We start from the raw sequence: 21,019 nt of genomic DNA, 5'->3' as shown, positions 1-21,019 counted from the left end.
CTCATCACTTCACGCCTTATCTTCCTGGTTGGCGCCTTTCTCGCCCGCATATTGATATGCGCTACGCTTGTTGGTCTCTTCACTTAACAAATCCTAGTTAGCGCTTTTTTCAACCGCATTTTAATATGCGCTACGCTTCCTGGCTTACTGAAATATTTCTTTTTGCGCAGTAATACTACAGCAACCTTCATACTGGACATTGGTTCTTTAACATATTGCATAACCTGCAGGTCATCGACGCTGCTGTCCTGCGCTTGTGCTCACATGCAATGTTTGTTCATTTGCTCCACTGTTCTCTTTTTGCACATCATATTTGAAGGTTTTCCTGATGAGGAAATGTATTTTTCACAGCCGCTATAGTGAATATTCCGACTTCTCTTCAGCTTCATTATTTCTGTTTGGCGCGCTTCCTGTACGCATTAAACAGTGCCGTGCCACAGTGTTTCTTCCTTGAATATAATTCCTATTGACTTTGTCTTGTGGTCTGTGGTGACACTAATATTTTTCCTCCTATATTTTCATGGGGAAATTGCGTACTCTCAAGCTTACTGCTTCAATGCCCAAACCGCGTAATTCTTCAGACTCTGACTCCACGACTCCAACCATGGATGATCCTGCTTCTCATAAGCCGGACTCACCTCCTGGGGCAATTCCAAAAAATATCTCCTCAAGTAAACTTTTGCAAACTGCTTCAACAAAGCGCCTCAAAAAAGACCCACCTTCCCCAGGCTCATCTTCACATTCTGCATCTATGGATCTTATTCTTGAGGAAATTTGTGCGCTTAAACCCTTCATGGCTGAGACTACTAAGACTTTGCAGTTTCTACACGATAAATGGTCTACTCTTAAATCGCGTGTTCTTCTAGTAGAACAGGCCACGGAGGCCCTTCAAACCTCAAGCTCTAGGATTTCGCTTTTGGAAAAAGATGTTTCTCTCCTGAGGAGGCAGACAGAGGAGTTGGAAAATCGTAATCGCAGAAATAACCTACGCCTTTATGGTCTTCCGGAACTTACAGAGGGATCCAACCCAACTGCATTTTTTCAAACCTTTCTGCCGAATATTCTGGATCTTCCTCCTTCCTCTTCACTTAATATACAACGTGCTCATAGACTTGGTCCTAAAGTTTCCAACAAACCCCGAGGAGTCATCATGCTGTTCTTACAATATACTGATCTCCTGCAGGTTCTTTCAGCAGCAAAAGCTAAAAAACAAGTTATGTGGGAAGGTCATCGTCTTTATCTATCTCAGGATGTGGCTAAAGTGACAGCTGATCGTTGAAAACAATTCCTTGATTTGAGACCACAACTATGAGCTCTGAATGCAAGATATGGACTGCTTCATCCTTGTCTCTTCAAGGTGACCTATAAGGATAAGACGACAACCTTCGATGATCCACAGGTCCTTCAAGAGTTTCTTCGTCAGCAGGAGACCGACGTCATGGACACTGCTAGAGCTGTTTAGTCACGCATGAATGAATTGTTTACTTTTCCGTTATCCTACTGTGTTGTATTTTTGTCCTATATTCCCTGCTGCTTGATATCTTATTCTAGTATTTTTGTTTTCGGTATTTTGTATTCTGTATTTTATATCTCGTATGTTTCTCTAATATTCTTCTTATTTTTTGTCTTCTTATAGATGATCTACCCCTTTCTTCATACCGGTGTATTCGTGCATCCCTTCAATTCAGTTCTCTGCTGGTTCCTCCGGTGTTCGGTGGCGTGTGTTCCGTTGTCGTTGTCGTCATCTTCTGGCGTCGTCACCCCCCATTCGTCTTCGTTCTGTATTCGTTGGTATGTTTCTATGTTCTTCTTATATTGCTCTGTCCTCTATACTACTCTCTTTTCCTATCTCCTCTCTTTACTCATTTCTCTCCCTTTTCCGCACTGTATTCTCAATCTACTCTCTTGATTTATTTCTCTTACTTACTCTATCTCTACATTCCTACTACCATTCTCTTGTCTTTCCAAGGTACCTTTTCTGTTCTATCTTCTTTTCCATATCATTCTACTTTTGATTTCTATTCCGAGTAGTCACTTGGAACGTTAAGGGGTTAAATAACCCCATTAAACGTCAACGAGTTCTGACACATTTGGCTAGGCTTAACGCTGATGTAGCCCTCCTCCAAGAATCCCATCTTTCGGAAAAGGAGGTTGTAAAACTCAAACGTTGTTGGGTGGGACATGTTTTCCATTCTCCTGCTTTAGGTAAGAAAAATGGTTCAGTTATATTGTGTCACAAAAAGTGAACCGTTTCTATTATATCTCAAGAATGTGACGTTAATGGTCGTTGGGTTCTTGTAAATCTACTTATAGACAAGATACCAATTGTTATTTTTAATGTTTATGTTCCTACAGGGGTTGACAAATTGTTTTGGCCTGCTATTTCTGAAAAACTTGTTATGCTTGATGAACAATATGTTATTTTAGGTGGTGATTGCAATCAAGTTCTTGACCCCATTTTAGACAGAAACTCTAAAGTTAAATTTGTTTCCTCCAAAATGCACTCCCAATTTACTGCATCTATTCAAAATAACGCTCTAGTTGACATTTGGAGACTATGCAATCCCGACCTTAGAGAATACACTTTTTACTCTCCCACTCATCATTCCCAATCCCGTATTGATTACCTGTTTCTTAGCAAATCCCTAGCTCAACTTGCCCTTCACTCAGACATTGGTTCTATCTTAATTTCAGACCATGCTCCCGTTTTTGTTGATATTGACCATTTCCCCTTCTCTCCTCACTCAGGACGTTGGAGATTTAATAACTCTTTACTCCTTGATTCAGATTTTTGCACTCAATTTACAGTTTTTGCCACTGAATTTTTCACACTTAATCATCTCCCTGAATCTTCCATTGTCATGGTGTGGGACTCGTTTAAAGCAGCTGTTCGGGGATTTGTTGTTAATTTTGTATCTCAAAAGAAAAAGAAGTCGATTTCTAAGTCAACTCAACTTCTGGATAAAATTAGGAAGCTAGAATATGCTTATTATAACTCTAGCTCTGAATCCTCCCTTCGAGAGCTCATTTCAGCCAAATTCGATTTTAACAAATTTACCACAAATGCAGCCTCTAATTCTTTCCTTAAATGCAACTCTCGTTATTATGGAGGTCAAAACAAAATGGGCAAATTACTAGCTAATTATCTTAAGATAAGAAGGGAGAAAACAAAGATTGAATCTCTACAAGGACCGTCGGGTATTTCTCTGTTTGAAGATAAAGACATATTAAATCAGTTTGTTTCGTTCTATCAAACTTTATACACTCCTGAATCCAGTCCTGATCCCGCTGATCTCCTTGCGTATTTTCAAGACATTCCTCCCCCTCCCTCCACTCATGTTGATTTTCATACACTTGATTCGGATATCTCCCTCTCTGAAATTTCTCATGCTGTTTCTGTCCTTCGTCGTGGTAAGGCACCTGGGCCTGACGGTTTCACCATTGAATTCTATAATCATTTTTCCTCCCTTCTCCTCCCTAAACTACTTCTATTATTTCAATCTTTTGTTGATTCTGGTTCTTCCCGGGGAACCTTTCAGGAAGCACTCATTTGTTTAATTCCCAAACCAGATAAGGACCATACCTTATGTAAAAACTATCGCCCCATCTCTCTTGTAAATACAGATTATAACATTTTCGCCAAAATCTTAGCTCTTCGATTGGACCCCCCTTTAACCAAATATTATTGGCCCTGAGCAATCAGGTTTTGTTAAAGGTCGTTTATCATCAGATAACTCCCGAGTTTTCTTTAATATTTTGAGTAAAGCTCCCTCCATTTCTTATCCTTTGGCTGCCATCTCTCTTGACGCCGAAAAGGCTTTCGATAGAATAGGATAGGACTTTATGTTTTAAGCTCTTCGTTGGATCGGTTTCTCTCCTAAATTCATTTCTCTTATTTCATTACTTTATTCTAGCCCCCATGCTTCAATTTTTGCAAACGGTATACCTTCTGATTATTTTCCTCTTCAACGGGGTGTGCGTCAAGGTTGCCCCTTATCCCCTCTTTTGTTTGTTTTAGCTTTAGAACCTTTTTTGACTAAGATCAGACTTGATGAAAATATTTCTGGATTTCGTTACGGCTCCCAACAGCAAGTTAAACTATCAGTCTACGCTGATGATATTTTGTTATATTGTTCGGACCCACAATCCGCTTTACCGTTCTGTTTGAATCAAGTTTCCTCCTTTTCTAAAGTTTCTGGTTACCGTCTTAATATTGATAAATGTGAAATCTTACCCTTAAACCCTCTCTGTCAAAAACATCTCTTTCACAATTCTGGCTTTTCTTGGCAGCCTTCCAAGATTAAATACTTGGGTGTTTGGTTTGCTCCTCGTCTCTTAGATACTCTTAAGTTTAATTTCGATTCACTTTCTGTTAAACTTAATGCGGCTATTACTCGCTGGAACCCTCTTTTCCTTTCTTGGTGGGGACGTCTTGACTCCATTAAAATGATGTTGGCACCTCTAGTACTTTACTCTATCTCCATGATTCCCATTCATATTCCGGACTATTACTTCAAGTCGATAGATTCTATTTTGCAAAAATGTTTGTGGAAAGGTAAGAAATCTCGAATAGCCCTTTCTGCCTTGAAGAAAGATAAAACATTAGGAGGAGTTAAATTTCCAAATTTCAAATCTTATCATACCGCTTTTTCATTAAAGCAAGCTTTGCGTTGGCTCTCTTCGGACCTCCCCTTTTATCCCCCCCTTTGGCTAAAGCTAGAATCTTCTTTCCTTCATCCTTTTGATTTTAATGAGATTCTTTCCTTCACTTCTAATGTAACGTCTCTTCGCTCCCCCATTATCTCCCGTTCTCGTACTCTTCTTTTACCGTACCTGTCATCCTCTTATCCTTCTGCTTCCTCCACCCATATTCAGCCTATTTGGCATAATAAACTCCTCCAAATTCACAATTGCTCATTATATTAGAAGACCTGGCACTCTCTTGGTCTAAAATGGATCTCTCAACTTCTTGTGGATAATCAACCTCTTTCTTTTCAAGACCTCCAAAAACAGTTCTCGTTGCCCTCCTCTTCTTGTGCATGATATATGTCACTGATTCCCTCTCTCATCCAATACCTGAAGTAGTGTGGCTCACTGGTTAGAGGCGGCAGACCCGAGAGCAGAGGACGGCCCGGGACCAGGGTTCGATTCCCGGCGCGGCAGGTTTCTGGACCAGGGTCAGCGGACTTGATAATTCTCTCGCCTCGGTGCCCACTCTGATCAGCGATCACATTCGGCAACTCTGGGCATTAGCTTGTCTCATCTTCACTAACGGCCCCACCAGACCGCCAGGGATGCCTGGTCTCACCCTGGAGATACCCATTGAGGGACCATCTCTCAGGGAAGCCAGGAAGGGTTTCGCAGCGGTCGAAGCGCTTTGGGACCCTCCGGGTAAGTAGTGTGCTATATAAATGCCTATACATTTACATTTACCTCTCTTCACTTCCTGCTACAAATTCTATTCCTACAGCATATCTTCCCGTTACCAATGCAATTGATCACTCCCCTTCTGCCTCTTTTCTCCATAAATCTATTCAGTCTTCTACTGATCGTCTCAAATCCAGGGTTGAGTTGGCTTGGGAAAAAGATTTATCTCAAGTTTGGTCCTTCACTTTGTGGGATAAAATTTGGTCAAAAATTCATAGTACTTTCAGAGCTGCAAACACTACCCAAACCTTATTTTTTGTTTATAATCGCACATTATTCACTCCATTACTTCTGTCATCTTTTTCCTCAGACACTCCCTCCACTTGTTGGTCCTGTCCCTGCTCTTCAGCTGATTTGAAGCATATGTTGTTCGATTGTCCTCCCATTTTTCGTTTTTGGCAACAAGTGTGGTCCCAGTTTAAAAAGATTTTCAATTTTTGTTTTTCCTTTTCCATTGTTAACTTTTTTCTAGGTTCTCTTTCTCCTATTTTTGCCACTTCGTCCCATAAACATAAATTAATTGACCTTCTGATAGCCGTTGCCTTACACCATATTACATCTCATTGGAAACAGGCTAATGATGTCTCCTTCAATGCCTGGTGGAACGCAGTTTGTTTTAATCACCGTCTGGACACTAATTTTGTTTCCCCCATTTCCCTTGCAATCAAACGTGATCTTTTATGGATTCCCCTCACTGAGTATTTATCCAGAGTTGCCCAGATCCCACCTACCACTCAAGTTCGTACTGTTGAAGTCCAAAAACCACCGTGATTGCATTTCTTCCTTGCATTTAATTTTTCATATCACTTATGTGTTTTATTCTACAGGCTATACCTCAATTACCTTATGTTCATGAGTATTATCGTTTGCCATATTTTATGTATAGATTTATTTATCAATTCTACTTTTTTGTAAGAGAGATTTCTTGTTTTTTGTAACTTATGATTGTTTCTTCATTTTCTGTCTTTGCTTCTTTATACTTTAATAAACTTCAAACTTAAAAAAAAAAAAGTTTTAAAGTTGGCATCTTTTCCTATCCACTGACTTTTAACACACATTTGTTTGCATGCCTGTGCAGGATAACATTCTCTAAAATGGCTTTGCTTACATTTACACTTCTTTATAGGCACATTATCAAGTGCCTCGAACATTCTATAAAAGGGCTAAATTCATTAAGCAAAATGCTGTTGTTTGTTATTGTTTATTCAGTGACTGAGCTATCCTAAAATATTTAACAATAGAGGCCTGACTGGGGATTCTGCATGATTATATAAGTGCAGTCTAAAATATAAACCAACTGTGGAAAATTGTTACGTTTTGGTGAACATCATCTGCGCCATCTTGCCTTTTTCTGATGCCACACTTTTGTCATGTGTCCCCACCATTTTAGCTGCTCTGATCAGAACCACTCTCTGCGCGCCCCTGACCCCCAACACGGACCTTCACCCTCACCAACACCCCCACGCACTGATCACTCCCGCTCCCAGATGCCTTGAGCGTAAGCGGCAGCCATTTTAAGCACCATGGCCTCCCTGCCCCTTCCCTGATAGCCAGCGCGTCTCTCGCTCTCCTATCCTCGCAGGTATCCCCCGCACGCTGACAACCCCCTCGCTCTCACATGCCTTGGGCCATAAACCCCTCTTCAGCGCAGCTCTGCCACAGAATCCCATCCTGTTCCCAGCGCGACACCTCCCTTCATTCCTTTCATGGTCCCAAGTCCTTTGATACAAACCCCTTTTCCTGTGTCCCCGTTTGTCTTCCTTGTTCCCAGGCCGCCACCTGGCCCTGCGGATACTGTTTATTACCCCGTACAGTAGGAAGCTTCCCCTGCCCATCAAAGGGCCCTCGAGTTGATCAAAGCCCCCACCCTATGAGATCCGATCAAACTCCACACATTCCGTGAGTCGGCGGAATGTCCAGCTGCGCGATAATCATCACCTGTTGTGACCGGGGTGGGGAATTCAACTGCAAATATATGTGGGAACGGGTCCGAAGGGGAGATTCCGAGGATGTTCTTTCACATGCCAAAATGTTACAAGAATGTGTTACATGTAATAAAGATCCTAATCCTATGTATAAAAGGCCAGGCCTCCGAGATGCGAGCAGAGCACCTCGTGACGATACTTGCTGTCCGAATTGATGTGTTCTCCTCCGGAGAGAATAAAACCCCGTTTCCTGCCTTTCAGTCTCCAGCGCCTGCTTCTTCATTGATTAATATTGGTGGGTCATAGAGGCGATACCGCCGGGCAACACAGAGAAGGGTCTTTGGTTACTGGTTGTCTTTGCACCCTTCTTACACACCTCCCTCCTTAGTTGAGGCAGAGGAGCATTTCATTGACACTGCTTAGGGCGCAACATGCCGGAATTCCAACCCAGCTGATTCCTCTTTACCTCTTGCTAGAGACGATGCCCAGCTCTCCACCAAGATGGGCTCTCTGATGACACTTACCCACAGTTAACAGGGGAATTAGATCACCCTACAGGGATTCTGGCAGATTCACCCACCCTAGACACACTAGGCTTGAGCCACCATTTTCTTGGTGCTGACGGGGATTCACCTGATAATTACAAATCATGTAAAGGATGTGGAAGCAGGAGGAGGCAACTGCAATGACCTGCTGCTTTATTTAGAGATCACTGTCCAGGATGATGCCAAGGTTAAGGTTAGTGAGGGTCCGAGTGCAGGATCTTGTCCAGGAAGGTGAGCAGTGACATGGGGTAGTAGTTCTTGAGCTCGCTGGAGTTGGCAGAGGGTTTTTTTCAGGAGGGGCTTCACCTCTGCATATTTCCAAGCATCGAAGAAGGTGCCAGTGGGGATGGATACATTGAGAATGTTGGTGAATGAGCTTCTGATTTCCTTCCATCCCAGGTTAAGGCATGGTGGGGGCAGGAGTTTGTTGGTGCTTTGGAGTGAATTGAGGTAATGATTGCTGCGGTGATTGTATTGGTGAGTGGTGTCCTAATTGGTGAGATGGCTGTGGGAGTTGTTGGTGTGTGTCGGGAGGTGGCCGTGGTCAGTTGGCTGTGGGTCAAAGTTGCTATAGAAGTCTGCTATCTTTTTGTCCGCAATAATGCTAAGTAATATAAAAGGGAAAGAGTAGTGTTGCCTATATGCTAACGACAGACGCAGGATACTCCAGGAGATCAAGAGCGAGAATTACCAAAAATTATTGAGCAATTCTATACATCAATAGGTTTAGATGATTTTGAAGCCAGACCTAGTTAACCACAGATTAAGAGTAATTCTGAAAAGGATAACTTGAAGTGAGTGTTCTAAGAAGAAGTGGGATAGTAGGAAAAAATAAAGAAAAGTCTAAAGCATGGAGTGGATCTCCTCAACAGGAGTCCTCAGACAATTGCTACAATCTGCGCACCAGTGATACAATTAAAATGCCTGATATGTATCAGGATACTGATACATATCCTTCTCAATCTTTTCAGGAATGCTCAGAGATAGGAAGGTGATCAGAGTGCAGATCAGAAAAAAGTGAAACCAAATAAGTACTCACAATGCCCCGTATTCTGAGGACACTGATTCTGAATTGGGAGTGGGCTCTGAGCATGCTGGGCAACATGGCAGAAGTCACAATAATTCACCAGAGGTTTATGGAGTATCTGGCGGCAGAACAACAAATAACGACATTCAGGTGGAAAAACCAGACCAGAGTTTGAGTGTCCCTAGTCAATTATATGAATTGCAACTCTAGAAGGAGGGAGATATATCACACACCATAAATATTCTCCTTGGGGAGAACCCGTCATATGGCTATGACATTCCCTTGGCTAAAAATGTTTGAGCACCAGAATTTAGTACCCATGGGGAGAAACAGTAATTTTTCCGGATTTTCCTGACTGTTCCAGATTCAGTAAAATATATATATGCCAAGGAGTGGGCCTTAGCTCAAGCTCTGGCATAATACTATAATCACGTTGGTTGGGATGATGGATGCCCTTATCACATTATACCTGTGAGGTCAAGCCCACAACCACAACAAGAATACCCCAATAAATTTGTGTTTAAAAAATTAAGTTAGAGTAATATACAACTTGAATACCAAGGTGTAAAATAAATTTTCCCTCACCAATGAATAATACTTTGTTTCTAATTATTAAACCACACAATTCATATAATTTAGTCTTAGATTACAGACACTTGAACACTGCTAAATGCACATTTGCTCTACAAAACGTGCACAGTTTGGCACTAATAAATAATATAGTGTGTAAAACTATAAAACATTATTAGATATATGAATGGATTTTTCTGCCACAAAATAGCACATGAAAGCTCGTATTTAACTTCATTCTGCACTATAGGTTTGCAAGAATAGTTTTGCTGATTCCCACAAAGGTTTAAAAATAGCCCACAGCGGCTTTCAACCCATGTAATTGAACTGTTACAAGGCTTCAATGATCAAGCATTGCCCTATGTCAATGACATACACTGGACAGATTCTCTTAGCTAGAGAAGATCGCATCGTTTTGGGATGTTCCCACATAGGCAACAACATTAATTTAAAACAATCTAAAACTGTCTCTCTCAGTATCCTTGGATTGCTAGCTGTCAAGTGAAGGTAGAAGCCTTGAAAACACATTTTCTACAGAAGTGTGCACTGTAAAACCACCAAACACATTGATGAAACTTCAATCAATATTGAGTTTTCTGGAGGCGTGGCCAAGCCGAGCACTCCGATGGCTGCCTGATCTGTCGGCTCCGCCGACCGAGCAAGAAATCCGCATTATATCCACCTATACCATACTCAAAGTAAAGCAGTATTGCCTGAATCCTCATCCGGAAGGGCTATGGACCTAATTGATATCACTTGTGGCCGTGCAGAGGCTACAGAGAGTAGGGGACACCGGGCCAGACAAAGGCGTGATTGCAGCCGTGCGGCGGACCAGATGAGAGTCTTACTGGCAGCAGGGAACCTCTGAATCATGGCCCGTTGAGATTTGGGAGATAGCGGGCGGCACCCCACTGAGGTAGGCGGGAAGTCCTGAACTCTGATCGCAACTTACCGTGAATCTCGGGAGGCAGCGTGTGCGCCGCTGGGGATCTGGTTTAATGGAGGGCTGACAGCTATGTGAGGAGCCGAGGGGCCTGTGGGCGCGTCCCTGCAGAATTGGCGGTGGTGCTGACAAAGGCCACCACCACCACAGGCTGACTTCATGGAGCGAGTGTAGTGAGGTGGGTGCCTGCTCCGGCTGGGAGCGAGGTGCGGCATTGGACTGCTAAGCGGCCTTGTGTACCAGGGTTAGCGTGGGGCCCAAACCGCGTGGCCAGGGTGTTGACGACTCAAAGCATAGCTCCACGTTTGTACTCCAGACCTGTGCAGCAAGGGCTGTGGACAGTGTTGGATGTCTCTCTGCCTCGTGGCATGCTAAGGAACGGAGGCATTAATTGAGACGCTGTGGTGACCCTCAAGACTGTCTGGTTACATCGCACTGCGGCCTTGAGCAGCTGGCCACCATAGTTGCCACACAAGTGTACATTAGCTGCCACTAAAAAGCTCCTGCAACTTTGATCCTTCCTCCCTTGACACTTATTCTGGGGCACAACTGGGACGCTTACCAGGGGTAGCCTTGACAAACGTTTTCATCATGCTCCGGGGCTGGGAGATTGACGAAGTGTGGTATCAGCTATAACAATCCGGTCAACCATGACCTGTTTGGTACGGAGGGGAGGATTTTGGTGACCCCCCTCCCGGCCACTACACGTTGTCCTCCGCACCAACCACAAGGGAGCCTGATTGTAGTGACCTGCATCCATTATGGCAGGGGGCCGCGTCTCAAGGGCTACCCTCCAGGCCAAACTGACGAAATACACATGGGACAGAGTCCCGGCATGAGCCTCAATGGAGGGTCAGCCGTTTCTGACAAACACGAGCCTGGAGGGAAGCCAAGAGACCCAACATTGCAGGATATTCTTCACGCCGTTACAGCCATCCACACGTCCTTAAAGTCCCATTTACAGAGGCCACGCCCCCCACCGCCGCGCATAAAAGGGCGCTGAATACAAGCGTCTGTCCAGTCTAACTGATACCTCCTGAGGCGGAAGCCGGGAGCGCGACTTGATGCTTTTAAAATATTGAAACTGTTCGTTTTTCACCTGTGTACTTAGCTATTTTAAATTCACTCACCACCTGATCCAGGTTCCCCGCGCAGCCGACTTAAGGCTGCTGCAGTTAGACACAGATCAATTTCACCTCCTGACGCCACTCCGGCGAGCGCCGAGGCCACGCCCCTTTACAGAGGCCACGCCCCCCACCGCCGCGCATAAAAGGGCGCTGAATGCAAGCGTCTGCCCAGTCTAACTGAAACCTCCTGAGGCGGAAGCCGAGAGCGCGACTTGATGTTTTTGAAATATTGAAACTGTTCGTTTTTCACCTGTGTACTTAGCTATTTTAATTCACTCATCATCTGAGCCATGTTCCCCGCGCAGCCGACTTAGCGCTGCTGCGGTAGGACACCGATCAATTTCACCTCCTGACGCCACTCCGGCGAGTGTCGAGGCCACGCCCCTTTACAGAGGCCGCGTCCCCACTGCCTCCTCGCCCACTATAAATCATGTGCCTTAATCGAACGCGCAGCGGACGAGCGCAGCTGGCGCATCGATTGCGTGCCGAAGGCACGCCTAAGGCAAGCCCGTCACGCCCGTCTGCGACCGAACGGGCACAGGGCTACCCCACTACGCCCGATTGCGACAATATTCACCGGCGCAACTATATGGACTCCAAGGCCCTTGGCCGATTGACGCCTTTGTGACCAACTATATTAATAGTTTGGGACTGACTGCCTTAACCCCTTCTCCTTATCTCCCCGCCCCACCCCACCTTTCCCCCCTCCCCCCCCACTTCTCGCTCCGATTCCCCTGCTGGACCCAAACCCACTTCTCTCTCCATTTACTATCTCAACACGCGCTCTGCAGTCAAGCATTATCATGAACTCTCTGTTCTATTCGATCTCCACAAACCTGATCTCATATTCCTTACAGAGACCTGCTTCCGTGATAGCTCCCTCCCTTCCCTATTAGCATCTCTCCCTGCCACTTACTACGCTCTCTGCGCTGACCGGCCATCTGGCAAATCGGGCGGGGCGTCTCTCTGATCGTCCGTAAAGAGCTCCCCTTTCAGCCTCTTAATTTTCCCCCTATCGGCACTTCAGATTTCTTAGTTGTCCGTTCACTCTCCCTTAATGTACCTCTTACCTGTTTACTTATGTACCGTCCCCCCCAACCCTCCCAAGTCTTCCTTGCTGGGTTTCAAGAGCCTGTGTCCACCCTAGCGGTCAACAACTCTTCCATCATGGTGCTAGGTGACTTCAACTTTTGGCCCTCCGACCCAGCAGAATGCTCCACCTCCAAAGAATTCTCCGATACTCTTCGATCTCTCAACTTCAACTCTCTTGTCCTCTCCCTCTACTCACATTCAGGGCCACATCCTCGACCAGATCTGGTCCCTCAACTGTCCCATTGCATCCCTTTCCATTTCCCCCTGCTCCTGGTCCGACCACTCCCTGATTTTCTTCTCTTTACAACTTGGCCCACCCACCAAGCCCTTGCTTCCCAAAAACATCTGGGTACGCTCCTGGGGCCGGGTGGATGCGGCTTCACTAGCCACCTCTCTCTCCTCCTCCAGCCCAGACTTACTTGGTCTGCCTATCTCAGAACAAGCTGACTCCATCAATTCCTGGCTTCTATCAGGCTGTGACTCCATCGCCCCGCTTAGGCGAGTTTCCTCCACACGTACGAACGATTCCAACCGCTGGTTCAATGAGGAACTGAAGGCTTTAAAACTTACAGTCCGCCACACCGAACGAGCCTGGAGACGACAGTACTGTCCCATCCTCAAAGCCCAGTACACCTCCCTCCTGTCACAATATAAAAAAACTATCTTGACCATAAAAACGGACTACTTCTCGTCGAAAATCTTAGCCGCCGAGAACCAGCCTAGAGAAATTTTCTCTATTGTCCACAAACTCGCTTATTCTGACAGAGCCACCCTCAAACCTCCCCCGTCACAGTCTTTATGCGACTCCTTGAACACCTATTTCTTGGATAAAATTGCAAAAATCAAAGCCAATATCCCTCCTCCCTCTCCCTCTTTCATTAATCCCTCCCGCCCTCCTCCAGAGGCTCGTCTTGACTCATTCTCTCTCCTAACGGAAGAATCCTTTCTTTCCCTTCTCCCTTTGGTCAAATCAGGGTCCCCACTTGACCCGTGTCCTGCCCACATTCTCAGGCACATCTTCACGATCTGCGCGCTACCCCCGCTTACCTTTCTCAACAGCTCCCTGTCTCAGGGCGTTGTTACCCCAACTCTCAAAACAGCTATAATTCTTCCCTTTCTTAAGAAACCTGGCGCTGACCCCTCTGCTCCCGTCAACTATCATCCCATCTCTCTACTACCCTTCTTAGGGAAAGTACTGGAGCGACATGTGACCAGAGTACTCACCACCTACGTGGAAGAAAACCGAGGTTTAGCCCCCCGTCAGGCCGGATTTCGCCCCGTTCACTCCACCAAGTCTGTAGTGTTATCGGTCCTTGACAACCTTAGAGAAGGATTGGACACCAACCTCCCCCAGGCCTTGGTCCTCCTCGACCTTTCCACCGCCTTTGACATGGTGGACCATTCCATCTTACTTTCCCATGTCAGGGCGGCTGGGGTCGGTGGCTCGGCCTTGGTCTGGCTGTCCTCCTTCCTAAGAGACCGCACCCAAGCGATGCGTCTGGGCAACTTCTCGGCTGAACCACGGGAGGTTTTATGTGGGGTCCCTCAGGGCTCCTCTCTTTCCCCACTACTATTCAATCTGTACATAGCCCCCCCTCATCTTTGCTCTTCAACAAATGGAGGTCTCCGTATACAACTATGCGGACGACCTCCAGCTCATATTCTCCCTATCTCAATCCCCTGACTCTAAGTCTAATTTCCAATCTACTATGATCTTCATCCGGGACTGGATGAACTGCAACCACCTGAAACTAAACCCAGATAAAACGGAGCTGGTTTTGACAGGTGGTTGTACCAGTCCCTGGTCCCCCCTCTTTTGGCCCTCCTCCCTCGGTCCCCCTCCGTCCCCCTCTTCCTCCGTCAAAACGCTCGGTATCAAGCTCAACGATCAACTCACTCTGCCCTCCCAGGTGAGCTCTGTGGTTTCCTCTTCCTTTCTTTCACTCCGCACTATCCGCAAGGTCTCCCGCTTCTTCTCCTTCTCTGCCCTAAAACTAATCATACTAGCTATGGTCATCTCTCGTTTAGACTATGGCAATGCCCTATACTACGGCATGCCCGCCTACAACGTACGACGACTGCAGCTGGTTCAGAACCAAGCCGCCCGCCTAGTTTACAATCTGGCCAAATCCCATCACGTCACCCCTCTCCTAAAATCCTTGCACTGCCTCCCCATCCGCGAATGCTCCCAGTTCAAGGTGGGCTGCATCACTTTCCAGGCTCAGCTAGGCTCTGCCCCTGCTTTAATCTCCTCGGAGATTAAAGCCTATGCCCCCCTAGGGAACTGCGTTCATCTTCTCAACACCTGCTGATAGTTCCCCGCTTTCGCCGTAAAAAATGGAGAGGCTCAAAATTCTCCACACTCGCCCCCACCTTTTGGAATTCCCTTCCGTCTCACCTCTGATCTTCTACCCAATATTCTCACTTCAGAAAGGCACTAAAAACCTTTCTATTTTCACAAGCCTTCCCACAATAATCCCCCCGTGTCCCCCTTCCTCCCCGCCCTTCGAGGCTTCAGTAAACTGTAGCGCCATGAAACTGCCAGGTGTACGCGCGCTTTAGAAATAATTTAAACTCAAACTAAACTCATGTATAGACACAGTTTCCACCAAGGTTTTTCTCATCAGGGAAGATATGCGCTTCATGAAATCACGATTAAAAGATGATGAAATCAAGATGACCTCCCTGGTGGAAGATACCTCTGAGCTGTAAAAAAGGGTAGAGGACATGCAAAACGCATGACGCAAAGCTGTAGCCACAGCTGGACGACTATGAAGGGCGCTCCAGGCGCAACAATGTCCGCATAATTGGGAAGGACTTGATCACTAACTACCTCATGCTCCGTGGACTCTCCAACTTCTTGTCAGTGGAGCGGGTGCACCTGGTGCCAGGGGGCCGACCAAGGCCTGGAGCCTCCCCCACGACCGCTTCTTGCTAGGATCTTTAAGTTCCATGATAGAGATGTCATCCTGCAATGTTCCCGCTCCACCCCCCCCCAGTGGAATTCCAACACAGCCGCATCACTTTCTTTCCGGACTTCACCCTCAAGGTGCAAAGACAACGGCGAGGTTTCCTGAAAGTTAAGAAGGAGCTTTGTGACAAGGACTTGAAATATGCGATGATGTTCCCGGCCAAGTTAAGGGTGGAGTCAGAGGGAAATCCTGGTTCTTCCCCACCCCCAAAAGAGACCTGGGACTGTCTGGAGGGCTGGTGTACAGCGGGCCGCCACACTCACCATGCTCGGGGTGCAGGTATGGACGATGATACCCTAGCTTCTGGTGGTGGCTCGCCTCAAACAGACTTGACTGAGGCAGTGGGCGCTACCGAATAATTGGTCTGTATGTCTTCCTTGTTGGGGCTGCATTGACTCCAGGTGGACGGTGTGCAAGGGCGTTTGAGTTGCCCATGAATATTGCATCTGATATTCGCTATCCTAAAATAGAAGGCCAAAGGTGTTTCTGTCGACCTGAACTCTTTGTGCCTTGCCTGTTCCCCTGCTGACCATGTGGGGGACGTTGGGTGTGAGATTGGCCCTTACTACTGCTTTTAGCATAAACACATTAGGCTATTCTGGTTAAAAGTGAAAGATCAAGGATTTCTTAGGGATGGGTGCTCGGTTCAGCCATACGGTCCTGTACGTTTTTAGATGGGTGGGCGATAGGCACTCTTCTAGTTCGGGGGTCGGGAGATTTTGTTACTGCCGAGCAGGGAGGCAGGGTGGGGGGTTTGGGGGAATGCACGTTGGGGATGTGGGGAGGGTGGGGGAGATTGTTTTGATGTGTTGATGTTAGTATTGGTTTTGTTTAGGCATGTCATCTTCGATTGGTCTCAAGAGCAAATTGTGACAGATGGGGTGATTGGTAAGCTCTCATTAACCACAGAATTTCAGAAAGTAATGGAATGCTTTTTTATCTTTTCCCCAAGGACATGCTCCTTCAAGGAATACCTCACATCTTTGACCTCAGGAGATGAGTGCCATGCATAGACAGGAACTCAACCTGTTATCCTGGAACGTAAATGGGACAAAATCAAGAGAGGGGTTCTTTTCAGTTTCTGAAATGGCACTTGCCTGATGTTGTTCTCTTACAGGAGACCCACCTGATGATGATAAATGGCTGTAAGGACCTGTCACAATGGGGTTTCTGGGTGGCTGCTCACTCAGCTTTTCGGTTCTGGCTCCCGGGGGGGGGGGGGGGGGGGGCGGGGAGGGGGAGTATTCAAGTCCGCAATTCCTTCCCCTTTATTGTCATTGCGATCCGTACGGACCCGCTGGGTAGGTTTGTGGCTGTGTCAGGGGTTTGGGAGGGGACTGCCCTCAAGTTGGTATCTGTGTACATTCCACCGGGTCTGCACACCCAGGCCTTTAGTGACCTTGGAGATCTCCTCCTGAATCTGCTGGATGGGAGATTGTTGATTGGGGGGACTTTAGCTCTATTGTTTATGACTCACTGGATTGCTGGCCCTAAAAGAACCTGCTGATCTCACGCAAATTAATATTTAGCTTTATGGTGGCTATGGGCCTGGTGTATGTATGGCGGTACATGCACCTGTGGGGCCCCATCGCTGCCTGTCGTGCATAGATTACATACTCACACTCAGGCAACAGATCCATAATGATAAAGATATTCAACACTTGGCTAGGGGGATCTGTGATCACTCGCTGGTACTGTGCAGGGTGGAAGTGGGTGAACCCATGGGTGGCAGTGTGGCATCTATTAACCCGTGGAGCAAAATAACAATATATTAAACCCAGATCTGTGACTGGGGGTGAATGTTTGGCCAATGTGCAACATTCGGTCTATCATCTTGTGTGTTTTACATCTCACTATTTCCCCCATCAGGGAGAAGGTGCTGAGAGAATCAGACCTTTATTTTCAGGAAAACCTGGGCTCGGTCATCCAGCTCCCTTTGGGAGGCTTATAAAGTGGTCATCCGGGAGGTCGTGTTGGGGAAATTGCTGGACAATGAAGGGAGAAGTATGCGGCTCTGGTGCGCTTAGAGAGTGAGATGCTGGAACTGGAACGCGCGGTCCGCCTACAAGACTCGGAGGACATGCGCCAACAGCTCTGTATCAAGACAAAGGAATTTTCTGACTTAGCCACTGTCGCGGTTAAAGCACACTATCGAGCCACACACAGTAGGGTCTAAGATATGGGCGGTAAGGCAGGCAAACTGTTGGCATTGCTGGACCGCAAGGATGGGACACAGCGAGTAGTCGTTGAACTTGCCACTGACTAGCACTCCTGTATAACTGCTCCGCAAGATATCGAAGATGCGTTTGGTAGACACTTCCACTCCCTATATACTTCTCCCACAGCCTACTCAGAGGAGGAGGCTTCCTCATTTCTACGAGATATTCATATGCCGGTTCTTACCGCTAAGGAGAGCTCTGACCTGGAGCTTGACCTCACAGTCACTGAAGTTGAGAAGGCCATCCATGACTTACGTGGGGGGAGGGCGTCGGGCCCAAATGGGATCCTTAACCTCCGTCGCCTACATGGAGTGCTCTGCAGAGCGGGTACGATTAGAGAGGATACGGTGGTGGCGTTTCTAGACACCGCGTCAGCCTTTGACACTATTGAATGGCCCTACATGTTTGCTGTGCTCCAAAATTTCGGTTTGGCCCGGAATTCATTCAATGGGTCCGCCTCCTTTATTGCCAGCCATTGGCCAAGGTGGTCATCAATAATCGGAAATCTCCTGTTTTTTTCTTTGGGCAAGGGAACGAGGCAGGGCTGTCCCCTCTCCTCTTTGACTTGGCCTTGGAACCCCTGGCTGTGTGCATCCATCAGGGCCCGGCTATCAGGAGCTTGCGGTGGACCCACGGGAGGACAGCATATCAGTGTACACGGATGATATCCTGCTTTATCTAGCCTCCCCAGCAAAGTCACTAAACGTAGCAATGGACATATTTTGTGTATTCTGCAAGTTTGCGGGATATAGGATCAATTGGTCCAAATCACTGCTCTATGTTCTTAGTGGACAGCCAACCGACTCCCCCAAGATTGCCAGCTGTTGGAGGCCAAGGACATGTTTAAGTATTTGGGAATATGGGTAACCAAGGACCTATCTTGCTTCTATGACACCAACCTACGGCCACGGCTAACACGTCTGAAATCCGACGTCCAACACTGGAGGTTGATGATGTCCCTTCCCCGACTGCTGTATGTGCTGCAGAATACGCCCCTCCCGGTCATGGCGTCATATTTCGAGGAACTTGAGTCGGCGGTACAGGACTTGCTGTGGGAGGGTATGCCCCCCTTGCATCGCTACACAAAAACTCAGACTAGGATGGTTCGAAAGTTGCATTGGGCTTCCTGATATGAAAAAATATTATTGGGCCTCGCAGCTCATGGCTATCAACCAATGCAGATATTGTCGGCACGAGGACCCAGACCTTTAGATAGACCATTGGCTCCTCCCCGGAGGTGGATTTGAGGGGGGGTTGTATAAAAAATCTTTCCCACCCGTCCTCTCTGGCCCGACCAGGCATGCTGTGCAGGTATGGAAAGACACAAATAGAAGCATGGGCTGGGAAGGTAAGTTCACTCGTGCCACGCCGCTCTGGCACTGTGATTAACTGGGTCGGTTGTCGCACTCCCTGGCTTTTGATAAATGGGATGTAATTGGAATCTCTAACATTGGGGAGGTCATGCCTTTTTCCCGATTGAAGCGGGATTACGAAATGGCTGATTCGGAGTGATTTGATATCTCCAAATTAGCCACGCTGTGCTTGCGGCTCTCCCAAAGGGTACAGACCTCCCTGAATACTCTTCTCTAGAGGATAGAATTCTCGACGGCGATTTGCCTTAAAAGGCTATATCTCTCATATACAAAAAGCTCCTGAACAACCCGCCAGATCCCCTGATCAATCTAAGAAGTTAATGGGACCATGATGTGGCTGGGCTGGATGACGAGGAATGGCGGGTTGCAGAGGCATCTCCACGTGAGATCGCCATCTCCTCCAGATTCCGACTGGTCCAGTTGAAAATCCTTCACAGGACATATTTGTCTGGACCCTCACTGGTCCATATGGGTTACACCTAAGATAGTGACTGTGCGCGACGATGTGGGCAGGAGGGAACTTTCATTCATACCCATTGGGAATGTGCTGCAATACAGAAATATTGGGAGGGGATGCCAGATGGAGGAGGTATTGGGGCAACAGATACATGGTAAAATCAAACTGATTTTATTGATTATATGGGACCCCATGGACCTCAAAGCATAAGACAAAATCTGGGTCACTTTGGGCTACATGGTGGCCAAACAAAATATTGTGCACATGTGGAGAGCCCCGAAACCCCCTAGCGTTGAAAATGGGCCAAGGATATGGACTGGTACATGGTGACGGATGTTCCCATATATGTCTCTAGGGGGTGTCCGAAGAAATGGTAACTCATTTGGGGGCCTTGGAACTCATTTCAGGGGGATATATGTGAACCCCTTAGAATCATAGATGACAATGCCGTTGATATTGAATAATATGTGATTCCCGATGACTCCTATACTGTACTGTGCAATAGTGTTTTGATGTTTTTTCCCTAACTGTACTGCTTATAGACCAACTGTGCAATGCTGTGAACTGATTGTTAACATGCCAACTTTTTCAACTAAAAAATAAATAAATATTGAGTTTCTGAACTTTGGCAGAACCTAAATATCAGATTATGCACAACAGGTAAAACCATTCTACAATGTGATCTGCCCAGACTTTTCAAGTTTACATTGGACAGCTGAACACACACAAACTTTATGTTCAGTACATACTGATAAGTTAGCTTAAAACATTTACACAAAAGTGTAAAGACCACAAACCTGGTAATCCATTTAATCCAGCACCTTGCTGCTTAAACCAAAAAAAAAATTAAAAATCAAACCATATAATCGGACCTTCTTGGGTATTGCCCCAAGGATCTGGAACTCCCTGCCTAAGGAAACTAGACTGAATCCTTCAACAGTGTCCTTCAAAATACTTTCCTGAATTAGACTTTAGCCATGGCCTACTGTCTTTTCAGCTGGGCTCTGTCTGGACCTCCTAGCCCAACGGGCTTCTTTACATCCTTTATTGTTCCCAATCATTTTTCTGTATTCAAAACCCATTTTCTTTAGCCTACTGATTCATGTGTTTGCTTACTTATGATATTCTGTATTTTTGCTATACTGATCCCCTCCATTATTTCAGAGTTGCTTATTCTGTATTTGTTATGTCCCCTTTGCTGTTTTACCACATTTGTCTTCTTTGATTTTTTTCTCAATTCTCTGTAAAGTGCTGATAGCCTCTCAAGTCATGTTCGCGCTATGTAAATCTTTTTAAATAATTAAAATACATCTTTGAGGGTGCATCACAGTACACCTATGAC

The sequence above is a fragment of the Lissotriton vulgaris genome, chromosome 1_1 (genome assembly GCF_964263255.1).
Source record: "Lissotriton vulgaris chromosome 1_1, aLisVul1.2, whole genome shotgun sequence".
Lineage (NCBI taxonomy): Eukaryota > Metazoa > Chordata > Amphibia > Caudata > Salamandridae > Lissotriton > Lissotriton vulgaris.
This window is presented reverse-complemented; position numbering follows the sequence as displayed.